General features: G+C 41.0%; 1 long non-coding RNA gene across 1 annotated transcript in view; it reads right to left on the bottom strand.

Annotated features, from left to right (window-relative positions):
- Positions 1 to 6,358: 6,358 nt before the first annotated feature.
- Positions 6,359 to 16,734, bottom strand: part of LOC311594926 — a 41,693-nt gene continuing 31,317 nt past the window's right edge. The window contains exon 3 of the long non-coding RNA XR_014778251.1: positions 6,359 to 6,588. This is a non-coding gene — a long non-coding RNA (uncharacterized lncRNA). The remainder of the gene's footprint in view (positions 6,589 to 16,734) is intronic.

Genomic DNA, 16,734 nt, shown 5'->3' with positions numbered 1-16,734 from the left:
TCTTACATCAATCTAATTCCATAGGTTTCATCTTCTCAGGATCAGGTAATAGCAAATAATGTGTGAGATTTGAAGACAACGCTTTTATAGTTTTGTTTGGAGAGAAACTGTCATTTCAGTTTTGTACCTGAACCTTTCTTTAAAGCAGTACTACAATTAATATGACTCTGCTGAATGTATTGTACAAGTCTATGTTTGAACTACAGTTGAGATAAATACTAAGCTTTCGTGATATATTCCTGCAACTACTCCTGCCTTAAATACTATGCTTCTAACTTACCAATAGGATATAGGACAGGTTTCAGCAGTAACAATTTTTTGTTTTGTTTTGTTTTGGCTTGGTTTTTGTTTTTTTCAAGACAGGGCTTCTCTGTGTAACAGAGCCCTGGCTTCTGGCTGTCCTGGTCCTGGACTTGCTGGTTGGATCAGGCTTGTTTTGAATTCACAGAGACCGACCTGCCTCTGCCTCCGAGTGCCGGGATGAAAGGCTTGTGCCGCCATGCCCAGCAGCAATAACAATCTCTATTATGAATACATTTTAAATTTTGCTGTAATTTTAATATCCAATATGTTTTATGGACCACACATCTACCTTTTACCTTAAGGTTTGCAATTGAGTTTAACCTATCTTCTTCAGTATTTACAGTTAATATATGTTGAAATAAAATAGAGTTTCTGCTTTAAAAAGAGAAAGGAAAAAAATGTATATCATGATGTTTTTAAAATAATAGGTTTTCAAAAATATTTTCAAAAAGTCTTCTAACTTGAGCTCTGAACTGATGTAATTAATTCTGAATTTTAGAACTTTATAACTTCATATCTTGATTGCTATTTTGAGATTTAGCAACTAGCCCATTGTGAACTAGATGGCAGGGAATACGTCCCTCCTCTGTTTAAACTGTTGGGTCTAGAGGAGATAAACGCGTGTGACCTGCACCACAAAGCATCATATCCCGTATACAGGTAGCTTAGTGAGTCTTTTTTTCTCTTTGGTTAAGTCTTGTCATCTCATCTGAAAAATAAAAGTGCTTAGAAGGTTAGTTTTCAGCAAGCAAACAAACAAAAACACGAAACGGGAGAGAGAGAAGGCATTACCACACATATGCCTGTCCCTTTCCAAAACAACTTCATATTTTTTAAAGATTGGTTTTTCAAGTGATTTCTTTTCCTTTAAATTTATGCACATTTCATGGAGGTTGGATGAAGAAGGAAAAGAAAACGAAGATAAAGAAAAGGAGGAAGAAAGGGGAGAAGGAGGAAGAAAAAGAGGAGGAAGAGGAGGACATTTTCACAAGTTTTCCCTGGCTCAAATCTTCTGATTGTCTTCAAAACTGCAGCAAAGTGCAATTACCTAGTGAATTGGTCAGTGGAGACAAACAATCCAGAGAACTCTGACTCCCCAAATCCTTTTTCACTGAGGAGATTTCCCACCTTTGAATTATCCAAATAATTGCTTCCACTCTTCAGTTCAATTTGCATGTCTAGACAGATAACTAGACTGAACAAGGCTGGGGAGGACTGAGGTTCTTGAAGCTGCACGATTCTGAATTGTCATTCGCACTGTTTCCCACTGACAACCTCAGCGGTGCTTCCTGGAGTCTGGGGAACCTCATGGTATTTAGGTAGTCATAATCCCCAAGTGCAGGGGCCCGCTTTAGGCTCACCAGGATCCTGTGTTCTGCCTTTCTGAAGTCCCTCACAGATCTTCCTAATTAGACAATCACATACAGATAAATGGAAGCTATTGTCCACCTCTCTCTTAGCATTCACACACACACACACACACACACACACACACACACACACACACACACACACACTTTTTAACCTCCATTTTAGAAAAACAAAAAACTCTGAATTTTCCTTTCTTTCTTCTTCTTCTTCTTCTTCTTCTTCTTCTTCTTCTTCTTCTTCTTTCTTTTCAAGACAAGTATTTCTCTGTGTATCCCTGGCTGTCCTGAACTCACTCTGTAGACCAGGCTGGCCTCAAACTCACAGAGATCCACCTGCCTCTGCCTCCCAGAGTGCTGGGATTACAGGTGTGCGCCACAGCCCCTCACCTGGCTCTGAATTACTCTTTCAAAATAGTTATTTTTTCCGAAAGAAACTGAGTGCAAGAATGGCTTAATTTGATAAATGTAAGATTTGCTCAAGGACATACATTTTTAAAAATTTAATGATAATTTCACAAGATAAACATATGCATGTGTGTGTGTGCCTGTCTATGTGTAGTCTTCCTTACTTCTTTAAAGGTCGTGTTATTTCGTACTCTGGTGCCTCATATTTGACCATGTCCCCTGGAGGGGGAGACCTGGTGGCACTCAGAGGAAGGATAGCAGGCTACCAAGAAGAGACTTGATACCCTATGAGCATATACAGGGGGAGGAGGTCCCCCTCAGGCACAGTCATAGGGGAGGGGAGTAAGGGGAAAATGGGAGGGAGGGAAGAATGGGAGGATACAAGGGATGGGATAACCATTGAGATGTAACAAGAATAAATTAATTTTTTAAAAAAGTAAAAAAAAAAAAAAAAAAAAGATCGTGTTGTTTGAGAAACGTAAAAGGAAGAAAAGCTAAAGCTTTGCTTGCAGTTCTCCCAAATGTTGACAGATAGACTAGAAAGGACTTAAACATGACTGACCCAGCATCCCCGACACTGGACCTGGTTGCTTCACCAGTTACTGTTGGTATCTTTGTAAGGAAAGACATGCCCGGAACTCTTCACTTTCAGCCACTTAAATGAATTATATTCTCTATGCCTCCAGATTAAAATATGGAAGTAAAGTTTTATCCACCTGATTAAGAATTAAAACATCAGCCGAGCGTAGTGGCGCTAGCCTTTAATCCTAGCACTCGGGAGGCAGATGCTGGTGGATCGCTGTAAATTCAAGGCCAGACTGGTCTACAAAGTGAGCCCAGGAAAGCAAAGGCTACACAGAGAAACCCTGTGTCGAAAAGCAAAAAAAAAAAAGAGAGAGAGAGAGAGAGAGAGAGAGAGAGAGAGAGAGAGAGAGAGAAAGAGAATTAAAACATCACCTGAATTTTACAAATCAACTGGGCTTACAATATTACTTGGTAAATATTATTTTTCTGCTTATTGTTACTGGTTCTTTTGTTGAGGGCCACGCAGTAGCTGCTGGGGAACATACTCTCTGGCATAACAAATGGACCTTGTTCACTGTTAATCAAATTGAACAAACAAAAAGTGGGGGGAGCTCAAAAGATTTTTGTTTTTAAGCCATGGCAAACTATAGACTCCATCCGTCCCAGTGACGAAGCGCTCACGGTGGCTCTTCTTCAGCCTCAGGTAGGGCGCAGCCGGAAGCACTCTGATATCACCCAACAAAAACCAAATCAGAAGCAATTGAAGGCCAAGACAGAAACAAAATGAGGGCATCACTGTCTTCGTTTTTCATGTGATAACCCCTTGTTCGCACTTTCCTTACTGTTCTGAAAGTGTGTGTATAACGGCTCTCAACCTTCTTAATGGTATGGCCCTTTAATGCAGTTCCTCCTGTTGTGGTGACCTCCCAACGTAAAATTATTTCACAAGTGTTCTTTTGCCTACCGTTGTGAATTATAATGTAAATATTTGATTTGCAACCCCCAGAAGGGTCGCGACCCACAGGTTGAGAACCACTGGTATAACCACATACACCTAAGGAAATGACGTTAGGATCATGAACCCACAGTATTCCTTGTCTTAAAAACTCCAAAATGTATCTATTAGTTGCAAATATTTTCTTTATAAAGTTCTTGTCATGCTGTTATCACCGTTTCTCAATACTTTGCCTCATACAAAGGATGTGAGACTCCAGATTCAGACGGTGAAATCCATCCTTGATGGGCTGGGGGCTACCACGGGGCTCTGAGACGTCAACAGGATCGGTGTGGGTCTGTGCTGTCTTCCCCTTTCTCTCCAAGATGCTGAGGAGCACATTCAAGCTTCCCAGGGTCCTCTAACTCCAGACTGTCCTCTTGGCTGACAGAACCCATCTCTCAAGAAGCTTTCCGAAAGGCCACTTCATGACATTTAGGGCACAAAGCCACTCCCACTTTTGGACAAAGGGGGTGGTCTGGAGAAACAGCTTTCTTAACTGGTCCTGTGAGCCAACCAAACCTGTAGCTGGCTCTCAGGGCTTGGAGTGTGAGACTCAGCGGGTGGGTATCACGCAGAGAAACTGAGAAGTGGCTGTTTCTGATTTCACTCTTTTCAAGCATGGTACAAGTTTATGGCTCTGGACGATCTTTTTCTGCATTTTTCCGCTGAGGAATAGTCTGAATGACGTCAGTGCTTTCACTCTTGCTCTAGCTTTTACATGCACATCTATCTACAGATCAACCTTCAGGGTTCTGTGGCCCCATCAGTGTGGGGCCACTGATGGAAGGAGGGCCGCCACCTCAAGAGCCACACACACAGCTCCTGTCAAGAGAGTTGATGACAAGTCTCAGCAGCAGGAGCAGCATGCTGAGAGAAGGCAACATGTGAGGGGTTCAGCCTTGTGCTCCAAACAGGATTTGATGCACTTCTGATAAAGGTATATGGCTTACTGGCTTCTTTCTTTCTTTTAAATATAAGTCTATAAACTTTGAGCACAGAATTTCTAATATTTTCGTGGGGCACTGTTAAGAAAATGTCTTAGAAAGTGTTAAGTTGTTTTTACTACAGCTCATTAGCTCTGGTTCATGGGCATTTGAAGGTCCTCTTCTCTTACCACACCTGGGACTGTTTTTGTTGCTGTTATTGCTGTCCCCTTTCTTAACTGTGACCACCAGAACATCGGACATGTGTATATGATTTTGGCACCTTACAAATAACATCTCTTTTGACCGTCACAGTGCTGATTATGATGCTATTATCAGGTGCACTTCAGTGATTCAACTGAAATGAGTCTGAGGAGAACCTGAGTCTCTTCGACTCTCTAATTATGCGTATCTCTGAGGGAGCACTGAAGACTTCTGAAGTGTTAGTGTCTTCATCTGTGAAATGGGCGTGGCGAGTTTCTCGCCATGGGATTGATGCGTGCCTGAATATGTTTGGTGTGTGATATGTGCTCAGGAGAGAGGTGGAAGATATTTAAAGAGAAGGCAAGTCAATTATAGAGATATTGAGAGACATTCTATGTTCCCAGCAAGGGTCAAGGACCAGGTTTGCTGACTTCCGAGTGAAGGATGAACTTCTCCCCTCGCTCCCACAACCCCTGCTCAGTGGTATTGGCCTGTTTTGCCAGGTAGCAGCTTGAAAAGTGTGACTCAGCGTCATTTCCCGCTACCTTATTCTGGGTCAAAGACAAGCACACTTTTCCTTTTTATCAAGCAGACTTCAGAACTTCCATAAATGCCTTCCTGAAAGTCAGTGAACAACTGGACCATGTCCTGTTATAGGCAAAAACAGCACAAGAAGAAAATAAAAGTATATGTATAAGTTTAGACTTCACTGCCAGCTTCAACAACTGCTCATTGTCCGTCCGGGAAGTTTCCAAGATGCACGCGGGGTGGAGAGACGTCTTGAGGTCTCTACATCAACCCCCTCAGTCTATCTTAACAATTGGCATCCTTAGCAGGGATGGTCCAGCAACTCTGTTCCTTTAAAAGAAAACTCTTGTGGGTTTGAATGCCCAAGCAAGTGGTCAGGAACTCCCAAAATGTAGACAGCAGTGTATATAAGTCATCTACATACACTCTCTTCCATCTGTTACGAAAGCTTATAAATGAAATTTATCTTAGCTCCACAGCTCTTTGACATTTCTAATGAGATTCTCTCCCGTGAGTTCTGAGTGGGGCTGCTCTCAGAAACGAAGTTTCTTCTTACCTCTGCACGTCTTTGTTCCCTACGTGCCTTCTGAGTCACTTCAGTTTAATTTATTTACCCTTTGGCTACACTCAACGCACATTGGAGTCTTCCTGACGCTGGTGCGGAGTATGTCATAATCAGACAATAAAACGATGGCTCTCTATTTTTAACCTTGGAGCTGATGGGGCTGAAGCTCAGAATTTGTTTTCTGAGGCCCCTGAGCCCCACATCACAAAGCTTTTGGCTGACTTCTAGCCTTGGACTCCTCAGAAACTGGTTGTAATGTTTCTATCACGTGGAACTTTGACAACAACAGGATTTGTCGTTTTGTTTTTCTAAGAATTAAAAAGGAGGAAAGAACCCAGCCCACACTCTAGGGTCCTTCAGTAGTTGACTCTGACTACTATGGGTGACTCTCAAAATAATAGCTGCCTGCAAATTAATTGTATATATGATTAATATATAGTGCAGAGTTGTCTCAATTCTTTTCAAGTAAGGAAATATTAGTCAGAAGTTACGTTTAATGAATATTGAGCAGAAGGATATTACTTGTGTGTTTTTTAAAACATAAATTGTTAAACACAATCTGTAATTCTTCACTAAAAACCAAACAGCATCAGAGGTTTCAGATTCTTCTTCAAACACCACCACTCTAACCCAGGGTCTCTGAAGAAAGCTCATATTTCTCATGTGGAAAATTATGAACAAGCATATATAACATAATATCAAGTTTGGTGTTATTAGTCTTAGAGGAATTTATGTAGCTCTTTAGATTCTTTCTTCAGCAGAAGATTCCTTCCAAAAAGAAAAGAAAAGTAATTATACACAGTCATTACAGAACTGTAATTGATAAGAAAGAAAAGACATTCATTTTCTGAAGTAGGCATAGGTACAGTTCTCTAAATCTGGGTTTCCCAGTAAATGCAGTTCTGTATTTCCAAACCCAAACTCTACCTATTTTGTTCTGTAAATCATAATATCAAATACAGATTCACTAGAAACGGCAAATAAAATATGGCCTCCATAATCAAAGGTTCAGTGTGTTAAAAGGTACCTAGGTTGGTACTCATGAACCCTGACTCTTACAGACAGAGGAGGAGACCCACGATGGATGGTCTCTACGGAGATGTGAGATTCTGTGAGCTGGGTTGGTTTCTGTCGGGCTGGGCACTCCTGCAAGGGCTGAGTCCTGTCACCACTTCTGACCCTCTTCACTGTGTCCTGCCTGCTGTGTGCTAGGTGACTCAGGGGCTTGCTTTTGACACAGACAGTTTCTCTTCTGATTTTCAAAGGCAGTTTAGTTCAACAGCCACTGAGTGGAGTAGTTCATGACTCAGGGAACAACTGTGTGGTGGCCAAAGAGAGACGATCGTGCTGTAATAATAGCCTGCAATCTGCCAGCTCCTTCCTTCCTGCAGGCTCAGAGATCATCCAAGAGCAAGCTCAACCATCAGGTACAGAAATGGAAACAAAAATCTTGTAGAGACCAAATGCTTCTGGTCTGGGTTCATATCCACCCTCCTAGACTATCTCACTTCTCCAAAGACAGAAGAAGAATGAGGTGGAAAGCTTCCTGATGTGATGAATTAGGCAAGTGATGTATTCAAATAACATAGTACATTTGAAAATAACGTGGTTTGGGTAACCAGCATGGTCCTCTGGTTTACTCAGGAGTTCCGAATGAGAAGGCACACACTGAAAATCTTCCCAAGTGACTCGGCAACTTTTCTTCATCCTTAAAGGTCTCTTGACCATCAAAGGAGAATATTGGTGACTAAAGTTGATGGGATAGAAGAGGCTAAAAGAAGCCCACAGGAGGGGGCAGGGGGAGATCTGTGAACCAATAGAATGCCTGTCTCATCAACTGACCAAGCATCTCACCCCCATGTCCGAATCCCTAGGAGGTATTTTCAGATCATTTACACTATCGGGGAATTTTCTGTAGTTTGATGCAAGGAAATGAAGCATGGGTCAGTGACAAGATCACCATCTAATATGAAGGCTGTATAGATGTTTAAAATGTAGATTTTTTTTCCCAGATCACCTGCAACCAACTCGCAAATCCTGTCTATTAGCTGTTAGCCTTAACAAAGTTATGCCCTGTCTACCGCTATCTCAGTTTTAGAATCTGTAAATTGCAAAAATCAACTTGCAACTACAATGGATCACTGTGAGGATAAAGTTGGTTAACTTCAGTCAGTTAATAAAAACTGCTGGGTAGCTGGGCGGTGGTGGCGCACGCCTTTAATCCCAGCACTAAGGAGGCAGAGGCAGTTGGATTGCTGAGAGTTCCAGGCCAGCCTGGTCTACAAAGTAAGTCCAGGACAGAGAAACCCTGTCTCAAAAAACCAAAACAAAAACCAAAACAAAAAACAAAAACAAAACAAAACAACAACAAACAAAACAAAAAACTGCTGGGTATAGTGGTACATGCTTCTAAACTAGACTCTCAGGAGGCTGAAGCAAATAAGTCACAAGACCAATATGAGCCTGGGCTATGTAGTGAGACCTTACCTAAAAAAAAACCTGAAGGATTTGTAACTATGGGAGCTACATTAAAATGCATTAAAGCATAGCAATTTGCTAATCACTTTCCTAAGTTTCAAATGACATTAATGCCGGATATTCTTTCAAAAAAAGGGAGAAGGTTTTCCAGGACATCTTTCCTGCTTTGGTACTTATTGGATCACAGGTTCTGGAGCCAGGATTACAGGCAGTTGTGTGCTATCCAACATGGGTGCCTGGATTCAAGCTCCAGTCTCTGCAAGGGCAGCAAGCCCTCTCCACTACTCTCTAGTCCTTGTCCTCCCATTTTCCCCTCTTCTATTTCACATAATTTTATGAACATGCATGTCCACACTTCAGGAGAAACATTATGTCAGAGTTTGTATTAAAAACTAATAATAATTTGAATTAACATACAACCTTAGTCTTGGCCCTCACATTCATATGCCTTTTCAGAGATGTGCCATTTCTCGAGCTGTACCTATCCAGGTTAGCATGATGAACTACTGGAAATAAGTCATTCACTTGTACTAAAGCCTTCCACTGTCAGTCATGAGGTAAGAAGACCAGACTAAGCCTCCTGCTAAAAGCAAATATAAATCCAAAGCAGGAGTTTTCATGGCTTAAGTATAGTTAAGAAAATAAAATCTGTGAGAAAAGAAAGAGACACCGAGTGTCAGAGGCTTCTGACTGGAAGGTCCTCACCTGGAACCTGGACAGTGGTGAAGGAAAAGAAGGCAAAGAGAGGACAATTATCTCAGCGAGTTGTGAGTAGAAACAGGAGGGCAGGGCTGTTGAAGGGTTGGAATTTGTGTACTATTTTATGAAAAGAAAGAAATGTCTAGAGAAACAGCTCCAGAAATATTCATATAAGTCTCCTTTAGCTGGGGGGATGGGGGGAGTCAGTATAGCACAGCACCTGTCTTAGTACGTGCAAGTACCCAGGTTCCTTCCAATGCCAATTTTTTTTCTTTGAATGTTTAGCTAAACACATAGGGAGAGAAAGCAAGTCCTAGTGGGGATTAAAACAAACAAACAAACAAACAAGCAAACACAGCTAAGCAGAGGGATTGCAGAGGACCAGAGAACTCTTGGAATCTGGGCATCTAGCATAAGGTCAGTTCACTGAATACTGAGCATAGACCTCCAACCAAATCAAGGTCTAGGTTAAGAGTGAAGCTGTTGCATCTCCAGACTGAGATTTCTCTACGTCATGTCTCCATAGTTTTAAGAAAAAGCCCTCAAATGACCAAGCTACTTTGTGAATAAATTAATTACTGGGCAGAATAGAACTTAATGCCCTCTAGAGTAAAGGTACGTGAAATCCAAACTGTTCAGTATACAGGAAAAAACTCATTAGATGTGGGAAGAGACAGAAAAATGTGACCAACAAACAAAAGGGAAAACAGTTTAAAGAAACCAATGCAGATATGTAGACTCTGGAATTATCCTTCAAGGGCTCTAAAGCATGTCAACTCAGATGCTGCAGTCAGTACACGCCTGTCAGGGAGATTGTAAGTTTAAGGTCAACCTGGATCACATAGCAAGAAAAAAAAAAAAAAGGAAAGGAAATACTGGTAAAGTAGAAAAGAAAACAAAAATGTCAAGAACTTAAAGCAAACTCAGACACCCTAAGAATCCCAGTGCTGAAATACAATACATTTTAAAGTGACCAGATACTTTAAATAACAGGAATAGATGGAAATTCTAAAGGTGAAAATAATTATCTATAAAATTTAAAATTTACCGAATGAGCTTAAGAACAGTTTGGACACTGGAAAGGAAGTATAGAAAGTAAATGGCTAAAAATATTGGATATATCCCAGAAAACTGAGGCACAATAAAAAAGGTTTAAGATAGGTATAACTGAAGCTCCAGAAAGAAAGTAGAGACTGAATCAGAAAAAACAGAATCTGCATATCCAATGACCATATCCCTTGAACATTTGATAGAATGATCTCAATCTTCAGATCCAAACTTAGCAAATGCACAGATGCAAAGTAATAATAATAATAATAATAATAATAATAATAATAATAATAATAATAATACACATAGACACATTGGAAACATACATCTAAAACCATAGACCAAACAAAAAAAATCATTAAAATGTAGGCACACACAAAGGGAACAAAAAAATAAAGACACTGATGACTTTTCATTGGAAACAATGGAAGTCAGAGGACAATGGAACGGTATCACTGATGCACTAAGAAGAAAGCCTGCTAACTGAGCCTCTGTGTGCCTGAAAATCCACCTTAAAAAAAGACAGCTTTCAAAAGCCCTTTTCTTGGGAGAGGGTTTTGAGTGATGTGTAAGCATTAAATTTCACAGTAAGAATTGTTAAAGGAAGTCAGTCCTCTGGGCTGAAGAAAAACTACACACGTGGGAGCAAAGAGCATCCCATTAAGATGTGGGTCTTCTGCAAAGCATTATGCAAGTATGTGGTTTATGATGTATGCAGCAATAAAACATATGAAAACATCATAGCATAAAATATACATTATAGATGACATGAGAGGAACTCAGCATGCGGTGCAGACCTATAATCTCAGCCACTTGAGAGGCTGAGGCAGGAGAATCATACATTCAACACTTGTCAGGGTTTAAGGGTGAGCTTAAGGTTAGCTTGGGCAACTTAGTGAGGCACTTCCTCAAAATAAAAGGGAAGAGAGCTGAGGATAGATCATCTGCCTAGCATATATAAGGCTCTGTGTCCTATCTCTAGTTAAAAAAAAATGCCTGGGGGGGCTTATCATAAGTTAAGGATGCAAATAATGACTACCAGGTCTATAAGGAATAAATAAAGATGAAATACACACAGCCTTTATAGCTTACTACTTCTTTACATCAGGGTTTACAGTGTAGCCCAGGCTGTCCTAGAGTTCCAGGTCCTCCAGCCTCAGCATCCAGCTGAAGTTTCAAGTGTCCATGAGCACACCAGGTGTAATCAGTCTTTCAGTTTATATTTCCCCATCTTCTATCAGCCCTCCACCTTTTCTCTGCCAGAAAGAGCCTATCATTATCTTTCCCCAACACCATCCAATGGCTTCCTGGGCTTGGAATTAACCCCAAGTTCTTAATTAAGACTAAGAAAGATCCCACCTGGCTTGTTTCCTGACTAGGTTTTGGATTTACACTGGCTACTGCCCTTCAAGCATGTTACTCCCAGTTCTGTGCTTGGTATTTATGTTCACCAGGACGGTCATCTCCCTGAAGAAGGCAGGATTATCATCTTTGCTCAGTCTCAGAGCACATGTTACCAACCTGAAAGGCCTTTTTCACACGAGCCATTCACATCGTCTGCCCTCTCGATACCACCTGTATTATCTTGTGTGTCATCCGCCTTCTTTGCTGGACTCTGCCTCTCTTGTTCATAGCCATTTTCCCTTTTTCTAGCTAGGTACCTACTGTACATCAGATGTTCCACATACCTTTGTTGAATGAACCAATGTGTTCCACCCCCATCAAGTTACAAATCTTCCTTAAGTTGGCAATGACTTGCCTGATTTCTGGGTCAACTCTAACCAAACCCAGACTTTCCTGCAGATTCAGCCACCCTCCTAAGTAAGTAAATCCAATTGTATTGTGCACAATATATTTATTAAACATCACCTTCTCTGTGGGGATAGGGAATAAGATTCCCGCTCAACAAGGTTCCCAAGATAGATGAAGATGGACCAATATATCATAGTAATAATTATGATAACAATCATAACAATCTAAGTCTTAGCATGGTTGTTAATCTAACTACAATGTAATAATTGCTGTTATCAAAATAAATAAAACTTTGAAATTATGTTAAGTCTTTTAAAGTCCTTTTTTATGGATTCTATTTTATACTAATAGAGTATCAAGTATAATTTTCTGACATTATTTTTCAACCAGAAAAGAAATAAATGGATGATAGGATCTTCATATAGTGGAATGAATACAAGGTTTGGAATTTCCTAGAAAACCTATACCTAAACTTTATTAATAATTAATCATTAATAGTAAGAATAATTGTAGATGTGGCAGTTCATATCTGTAACTTATGAGGTAAGGATGGGGAGATCAAGAGTTCAAGTTAAAAATAAATAAATAAAAGAGCTCAAGTTCAGAGCTGGGCAGTGGTGGTGCAGGCCTTTAATCCCAGCACTTGGGAGGCAGAGGTAGGCAGATCATTGTGAGTTCAAGGCCAGCCTGGTCTACAAAGTGATTCCAGGACACTCAAGGCTACACAGAGAAACCCTGTCTTGAAAAAACAAAAGAAAAAAAAAAAAGAGTTCAAGCTCATCCTCAGTCTGGAGTACATGACACCTTATCTCAAAAACCCAGACTGTTAATATTAGTAATAATAAATATAATTGCTAAGAATTTATCATGGCCCATGAAGAAGTAGGATAATCTGTACAGTTAATTCTGACTCAATGTGTAATGGTGCACATGGGAAACTCCCATGACTTAAGCATGAGATTCTCATCTCTGAAGAGGCAGAAATTTCTACAGTAGTTGTCAGAACTTAGGGTAGTAGTCAATGTGGGGTGAATATACGAGAAGTTTAAAGCACTCTCTATAGTTTTTAGTAGTTGCCCCATCAGATACTGTAGAAGAGGCAGCAGCTCCTGACCAGGGCTATTTTGCTTGCTGAGAAGACCTGTCTCCTACATAAGCTAGAAGCAGGCTGGCTTCTCCCACACACATCTAGGAGTCTGCAGGTCACGACAAAAACGAAACAAGCAAAATTATATTAACACTGCCAAGGAAAGGTTCATGCAGTAAATTCCTAACTGTAACCATTTGATGAATTAAATTGAGATGCTTGTCTTTGCCAAAACCCATGGGCCTATCTGAAATTGGGAGGAAGGAGGGTTTCATAAAAGGAATGTTGGAAGTGATCTGGAAGGATGGATGAAACTCGCCTTGGTGGGTATAGCATAACTCATAGCTGAGAAGTATTTGTAAAGCAGGTGAGGAAACAAGATATCTGGGCTCCCATGTACACATTTTAAAAAGAGTTTTACTTTTGTATCACTTTGTTGTAGGAAGTGATCTATCTTTTCAAAAAGTAACTTTAAAAGTGTTGCATTCTCTTTCACTGAAAGTATCTGAGATGTCTAGGGATGCTCTTTTAGGTACCAGGAAGAAGACAGGCTGGATCCGTGATATACTATCTATCAAAAAGGCTTGTCTTAGTAAGTGCAAATAAGTGCAGACCAAATACACTGAGTTTGGGGAAGGCCCAAATTTAAACTCTTAGAACACTGAATGTCCCTGATGAATTTCCAAGAAAATTTGCTCATTATCATCCAGGTGGCAATTTCTGGAGGGTTTTAAGTATGCCCACAGCGGGGAAAGCACCACATTCCTCTAGACACTCTAAAGTAGGGCCAGATGTCATTCACAGACCGAGGCTCAGTGAACACATAATCGCTGCGTTGACACGTCCCACTGCCGGTCCCAGCAAAGGAAGCCCAACACCCCATTATGGTGGCCTCAGCTTAAAGATAGCCAACAATAAAACTTCCTTCACCTCTCCCCTAGTGCTCTTGGTAGCCCCAAAGCATTTCGTAAGCCTTCTTTCCTGATGCTGAACTGCGGTGAAATGTGCCTCTACTCTACACTAGTGTTATTTGAGTATACACACGTCTAGTATATGTAGGACAAGGTATAGGTGTCATTACATCCATTTTTTCCTATGAGGAAACTGGGACAATGCAGACTGATGGGCTAAGTGTCAGAATTTGAACCCATCTCTTTTTGTTCCTCCAGGCTTTCTTACAACTTGTAGCCAACAGTCCCCACATAATACTTTCTACCATGAAAACTGAGTAGCTGCCATACACCTGTCCTTCTCTCAGAACCTTTCTCTCCTCACTACCTGCCTTTAATGACAACGATAATCAGTCACCACTTGGTGACAAACACGACATTGAATTCTGGGAATGTGTAGAGTGTAACGCACCCTTGATTCCAAAGATCACATGATGTGCCAAGGAACAGAGCTTTATCCTGGGTCTCTGTGACACTAAATATTTTTTTTAAAGTATGTTTATATCTGAGTCATTGTATCTAAACAGTAATAAAACCATCCAAGCAGCTAAAAAGGGGGAAAGACACCGAGAGAAGAATTCTTTAGGAAAAGAGGACAAGGAGAACTACATTTCAAATCTTTCTAGAAACAAGTAGAAAATGTGGCCCCAGTTTACCCCTCACTACCAGCAGAAAGATACAGAGATGTGCTGGCAGATGGAATGGGGATACAGTGAAAGTCATGCAGAGAAACCTCAGCACCAAAAACCCAAACCAGACCAAACAGGAGGCCCTAGACAGTGGCTCTCAAGCTGTGGGTAGCAAACATAGGAAATCATATTTCTGAAGGTCTTAGGAATGGAAACACTGCTCAGTAGCAACATTGCAGTTATGAAGTAGCAATGAAAATAAACTCATGGTTTGGGGGTTCCTAAGACCATTGGAAACGAGTATTTTCTGATGGTTACCATGCACAGGTTGAGAACCGCTGCCCTAGAGCACCCTAGTTTCATAGTTACCACTATCTCATAATTTCTTCTGAGGATTCTGCTGAATTTTTGATAACGGAAATTACATAATATGATGTCTCTCATTACAAAGTCCCAGAGAGGAGGAAGTCACTTGCTGTCAGGGTTGGCTAGTGAGGGTTCGAACTTGTGCCCACTTGTCAAGGCGGGGGGGACCTACTTCCCTCATCGTCAGGGCGGGTTCTTCAGGAGACTAAACATACAGCTCACTGTAGCCATCCCAGCTTACATGGGTAACGGTTTCCAATGCCCTCAGATGGATCATATCTGTGATTCCAACTTGGAAATCACAACCCTCAGAGTGTCCCTATGAAAAGGTAAATTGGGTACTGTCATTGCTACTTTACTGATAAGAAAAATAAATCTCAAGAAAGTTGTAAGATTTTCCCAATATCACATGGCATAGAGGAAAGATGGTGCCTGGGCATGGACTTTTTTTTTCCCTACCTCAACCCAATTCCCTGATAGCTCCTACACTGAGCTTGGACCAGGCAGAGGAAGTAAGACTCCAGACCTGCTTGTGGAACAGCACTGAGACCTCACACGTCTGGCTGGTTTGCTAACTGAAGCAAGCCCACTTACCCAGCGCCTCACCTGGCTTGCTTCAACTCCCACTTAACGGCTTTCCAGAAAAGCACCAACCATTTGGAACAACTTTTCTAAAACTCAATTTGGCATTTATTTAGTCTAAGAAGTAATTATGGATGCAGAAGAGGAGTTAGCCACACTGTCTCCACCGTTGTTTTACCTATGACAGCCACAAAACCTTTTTTAGTTTTAAGTTGAGCATCTTCCAAGAATATGGAATGGTGAAATCCATCAGGATGCCGGCCTATGCTAGCATCACTGGTCATCTAAAATTGTGTCACATGAGGGCGGGAATGTAGCTGAGCTGTAGACTACATGCGCGAGTTTGTAAGGCCCTGGTTCCATCCCCAGCATCCAGAAAGAGCGTCCCTAGTAGATAACTGCATGAAGGATTATTCTCAGCTTGTAAAAGGAAAAATGTATGGGTGATTCTGCTTTGTAATTACGCAAATCTGTACACAGAGGCATAGACCAAGATGCTATTTCTGAGTGAGGGAATTATGGGTACTAAAAAATAAGTGTGTTTTCTAATTTTTCTTTAAATAAAGAATTGTTTCTTAAATCAGGGGTAAGTTTTATTTTTATTTTTACATGTTTTTCTTCTTTCTTGTTCTATTTTTGAGACAGAGTCTCATGTACCTCAGGCTAGCCTCAATGTGTAGATAAGGCTGACCTGGTATTTCTGATTTTCCTGCTTCCACCTCTGGGGTGCTGGGATTACAAGCATACTGTGTAGAACCACCTGGTGTAAAAGGCCTGAGCCGCACAAATTAAACCAGAGATCATTCAGAAAGGCATGAGCTCTGCTCCAGGAAAGCCCCTAGTCTCTCATTCAGACTCTGTGCTGTTGTCTTCTCCTTACTACTTTAATTGCAGAATTCAGAGGGCGCAGTGGTAGGAGACTGTAATTTAGTGAAAACAAACTCCACACATAGCACTGATCCTGAGTGAGTGCCTCTTGTCTGGTTCATGTTAATGACCAGACTATCAGGAAGAGGAAATGACATCCTCTTGGAAGAATGATATACGCAATTAAAAAAAAATAGGGGCATCAAGATAGCTCAGTGGGTGCTTACCTTCAAGTTTAATAATCTGAGCTCAAGCCCTGTAACCCACATGGCAGAAGGAGGGAACTAACTCCCACAAGTTGTTTCCTGACCTCCATTCACATGCCATGCATGTACACACACACACACACACACACACACACACACACACACACACACACCCCACATACATACACACCACATATTCATACCACATACACTACATACATATGCACATACTACATACATATACACAT

Source organism: Acomys minous (genome assembly GCF_964271855.1).
Source record: "Acomys minous genome assembly, chromosome: 3".
In the NCBI taxonomy this organism is placed as follows: Eukaryota; Metazoa; Chordata; class Mammalia; order Rodentia; family Muridae; genus Acomys; species Acomys minous.
This window is presented reverse-complemented; position numbering and strand designations above follow the sequence as displayed.